Here is a 5147-nt window from a genome sequence, read left to right as displayed (position 1 = left end):
CCCTAAGAGAGGAGGCTTCAGAATTGTACTTCTTGTTTCAGTGTGAAAAAGTTCTCTCAATCCCTTAGGCACCCAATGGGTAGGTTTCAGCCCCTGAATCAGACTGCTAGAGAAGTAGGTGTCCAGGAGTTAAGGTTGGTAGGGACAGGGCTTTTCTATTCACTGAGTGTCTGGCTGCAGAAAGATTATATATCCCTATGCACAGGGAAGGTGTGTGCTTGGTAGATCAGAAAGCATATCCTTCCTATCTAGATTCTCTGGTGTAGACATGTCACTTTTCTGGGTTCATACAGTTGTTTGGCCATTCTCACCAAGATTCAGTCAAGCAAGAGAGTGCCTGACTCCAGTTTCTTCAGCTGCCTGCACACAGTTCTTTCATCAGACCAAACCTGACTTTTGCCTGTGATAAGTTTGATTCTCTTTCCCATTCCCTCTCTTGATGGCTTCCTATGCCACTTTTAATTCTGACTTGATTTCCTGTACATTTCTCTCCTACCTGCTGCATGTCTACTGCTAACCTTGAATTCATCCTGATCTGTCTACTCAGTGTCATTATTACTGTTTGGATTCCATGAATGTTTTTTTTTTTTTTTCCATTCCTTGTCAATGTCTGAGTCAATAGAAGATGTCCCCACTTCAGATGGTCCCTGCCTCTTCTCTCTCTGCAGTCACTAATTTTACTCTATTTCTCTTTCCAATTAGAGCTCAATCTTTATGTTCTCACAAAATTCTTTATGTTCTCATTTGGTACCCAGAATTCCAGCATCACTATTTGTATCTATTTCACTCAGATTTTCAGATCTCGTTGTAGAGGATATTGGCAAAACATGTTAGCAGGATACCATCTTGTCTCCACCACCCAATAAAGCTTTTTTTTTTTTTTTTTTAAGAAACATTTCAGTGCTTTGCATTCTGAGATTCTATTCCAAAATGTAATTTTATATTTTGACAAATAATCCTTTATATTTTGGAGAAGGATGAAAGTACTTGAGTTTCAAGTTTCAGGGTGAAGAACATCTTTAACAGCTCAGTGTTGCATAATTTCCAAATGTACTTCTGTGCTAGACCATCAGATAAACAAGCCTAGCACCTAGAAATCAGAATGCCCCAACAATTCTTGGAAAGAAGCTTGTGTTGATTGTACTGACTCTAATAGGCAAAGGCAAAAGTGATATTTGACCTGTCAATAGATTTCTCTGTCAAATAGACTCCTTTTACTCAGTATTGAAGGACACTTCCTCTTATTACAAATCTTACCTAATATTAGTCCAGATTTCTTTAGAGTCCCGTGAACCCATTGCCATCAGGTCAATCCTGACTCAGAGCTACCCTATAGAACAGAGTAGATCTGCCACATAGGGTTCCAAAGCTGTGTGTCTTTACAGAAGCAGACTACTACATCTTTTTCCCATGGAGCAGATGGTGAATTCAAAACATCAACCGTTTGATTAGCATTCATGTGCTTTAACCACTGTACCAGCTAGGCTCTTCTTGAATTGCATAGACTTGCACAAAGTACTTTGATGACTTAATCATACACTTATGATATTTCATTGAACTCAGAGTGAGCTATGTGTAAATTACCTTTTTATTCAACTGTGGCTATTTCATCATTATACTTTCCTTTCACTTCAGACTGTAAGCTTTAGAATTGTGTTGTCCAATGGGATAGTCACAAATTACATGGCCATTTAGCTCATGTAATGTGGATGGTAACATATATTCCAATGATAATATATTTAATATTATCATTATAAATAAATAAAATATATTATTAAATTAATTTATCTTTTTCCTTTTACTTTTTTAACCTGGCTATAAGAAAACTTAAAATTAAATATGTGGCTTGCATTATATATTTTTTTGGAAATGTTGGGTTAGAGAGTATTTTCTTGTGTTTTCCATGGTACTAGACATAGTGATGGAAATATATTAGGCACTTCATAAAAAGGTTAATTATTAGTAATTAATAACAAATATTATACTTATCAAACACTTAATATGTACCAACCAGTGCATTAAATGTTCTATATAATTTAATTTTGCTGTCTTACAAAGTAGATATTTTTACCTTAATTTTACTCTTGAGAAAAATAAATAAAATAAGTTACTTGCCCAGTTCTGCCCAAATGGCAGAACTGAGAAGTTTACCCTGCCTTTACAATTAACCTGTATTGCCTTCCTGGTGGATTTATTGTTTCAGTCATATACGTTTTGAAAATAGTGAAGTCTTTCAAAGTTCAAGAAATTGGAGAACATAAGCCAGTTCTAAATACATTTATAATCCTTGATAATATTATGTTACTGATGTATTCTAATAGCAATGATTTAGTACCATTATTTTATTGGGGAGGAGGGTAATAACATTAAGTTGAAAGTGGACAATCAAGTATTTGAAATGTGTGAGTTGTAGCTTACAAAGTGATTACATATTAAAGCTTAAAGCCAGAGCTAGCTTTTGCCTGCTTTCTTGCTTTGAACCACCTCTTAGCACTTCCATTAAGCTAGTATTTACTTTTTATTTCCCTGTTACTCTATTTTTCACTGAATTTTTCCTCACTGTCTTAATTTACTGAACTATGACTTCCTTTTCTCAATTTGAGTTTGTCTTAGTATTCAATAAGTGGAGAATAATGGTATTACTCGACGGCACATAACAACAACAACAATGGTATTACTATATTCACATGGAGCACTGGCAGTACAGTGGCTAAGAGCTTCACTGCTTACTGAAAGGTCAGCAGTTTGAATCCACAAGCTGCTCTGCGAGAGAAAGGTGTGGCAGTCTGCTTCCATAAATACATCTTTGAAAATTATGGCTATCACACAAATTCTAGTACAATAAGAAATTAGAACAGGACTAAAAATAAATAAGTCTTGTAGTGAGGTGGTAGACAATATACAGAGGTGCTTTTGAAAAGTATTCCAGTATCTTTAAAAGTACAGTAAAGGGTATAAAGTTGACCCTAGGAAGTAAAATTAATTAACTTACAATGGGAGTCAAAGGAACATCCTATTATCAAGAGCCTAATTAGTGATATGAATACTTTTCAGAGGGTAGATAGCATAGGAAAAATATGTGGTTCAGAGAAAACCCATTTAGACTCTGTGAATTCAGCACTCCAGAACTGTAGGAAAGAAACAATCTATTTACCAAAAAGTAATTACTGGCAATGGATAGGGAATATTTAACCATGCCTGAAAAACTAGTATCACATGACTTCTTGGTATTTGATTCAGTAATTCTGCTTTTAAGAAATCCTAAAGAGAAAAAAAAAAAACACGAATTATGAATACTTATATACAAGTTTCTTTACCACAGTATTCTTTGCAATTTAAAAATGGCTCTCTCTATAGAGACAGATAGATAGATCGTGAAAAGATAGAAAGAGAAGTATACAAGTAAAAGGTAGAGAAAGAGATACATAGATAAATAGACTTATGGATATAAAATATGGATACATAGATACAGATGTAAGATAAATTTTACTTGGAGTCTCATATCATTTGATATTCTACTCTATTTATCCATTATTATCACCTCATAAACCATGGATTCCTGCTCAGATTTAAAGAAATTAAAAGGATGAACCAATTGTTCATTTAGTTCAATAAAATTTCCCAATTTAAGTTTTGACATCTTCAAGATTTGGGGAAGAGTAGATCTCAAGTATCTTGTTGGTCATCTCAACTCTAAGCACATAAAAAACCCACTGCTGTCGAGTCATATCCAACTCATGGCAACCTCTCCTCGTGTTTCCGAGGCGATATCACTACAGAAGTTGATTGTCCAACCTCCCTTCCGAGAAGTGGCTGGTGGGTTTGAACAGCCAGCCTTTGGTTAGCAGTCCAATACCTTAGGCACAATGCTACCAGAACTCCTTCTAAGCACATATGCAATATATATATTATGAGCTACCTACTTTTTCCCATGGGAGAAATAAATTAGTATTTTTACATCCTACTTTTGTGAGAATCTTGCCAGAGAGTCACGAAAAGTTCAGTGTATGTCTGAAAACTTTATTCAAAACTAAAACACAATTCTTCTTAATATAAAATACAGTCTTCAAAATAATATATATATTTTTAAAATATGATATTAACATACCATGTTGCTCCTTGTTTCTAAAGTAATAGGAAATATACTAATTTGATTTCGCAATATTTGTGGTCAGATTTTATTTATATCTTCCATTGGCAATTATAGTACCATTGATAAATTTGTTCAATCAAAATTTACTAAGGATTCACTGTAGGCTAGATATTGTGTGAGAGCAAAGAGATAGAAATATAGCCATTTACTTCACTATCCTCACTCAGTTGTTTCTCAAAGTAGCTATAATCTGAATCAATTTCATAGTTTTCTATATTTTAAAGGAATGGGTCAAGTTTTTAGTTCACACTAATTTTAAATAAAATTTGGGTCTATGGACCAGTTCATTAAGCATTTTTGCTATTAACTTACTTGTGACCAAATAACTTGCTGTCTTTCAAATGCACTTTTCCTACCACTTAGTAAATGTGATAGATTTCAACCATTGGATCCTTATTATGGTCACCTTTCTATAAAATGGTAATAAATAAATTTCACATCCCTATATACCATACATTTTACAAATATATAAAGTTTTCTTGTTTATTATTCCTGGTTTTCTGTGCTAAACTGTCTTTACATGTAACATTGCTATATTTTCCTCATATCAACTTCTTAAGTAAATTTTTAGACCTGATATTTAATTCAATAGGTTCCATCATAAGAATGCACATTTAGTTGGTTTAAACATTGTTAGCATTTCCTCTCATGAGGGACATTAAATAGTTGCATGCACAACTGCACAAAATATTTTTATACTTCTATAAACATAAGATTGCCAAAATCTAACATATGCTATGTGGTATTTAATCCTCCAGAGGAAATAAAGGACCAAAACATGTCTGCTAAAGTAATTAATAAGCTGCAGTAGAGACAACTGAAACTTTTTCTATCACAAAGAATCATATCCTTCTAGAGTTCATACCTAATATATAACATTTAAAATGTTTTAGTACAGGAGTTGAAATCAAATTAGAGATTTTTATTCAGTAATCATTTATTTTAAAGTAGTGCATTTTTTCATGAACCCATTTACAATAAAAATGATTACAAA

The sequence above is a fragment of the Orycteropus afer genome, unplaced genomic scaffold, assembly GCF_000298275.1.
Source record: "Orycteropus afer afer isolate SDZICR_OR568_19922 unplaced genomic scaffold, OryAfe1.0 scaffold00511, whole genome shotgun sequence".
In the NCBI taxonomy this organism is placed as follows: Eukaryota; Metazoa; Chordata; class Mammalia; order Tubulidentata; family Orycteropodidae; genus Orycteropus; species Orycteropus afer.
This window is presented reverse-complemented; position numbering follows the sequence as displayed.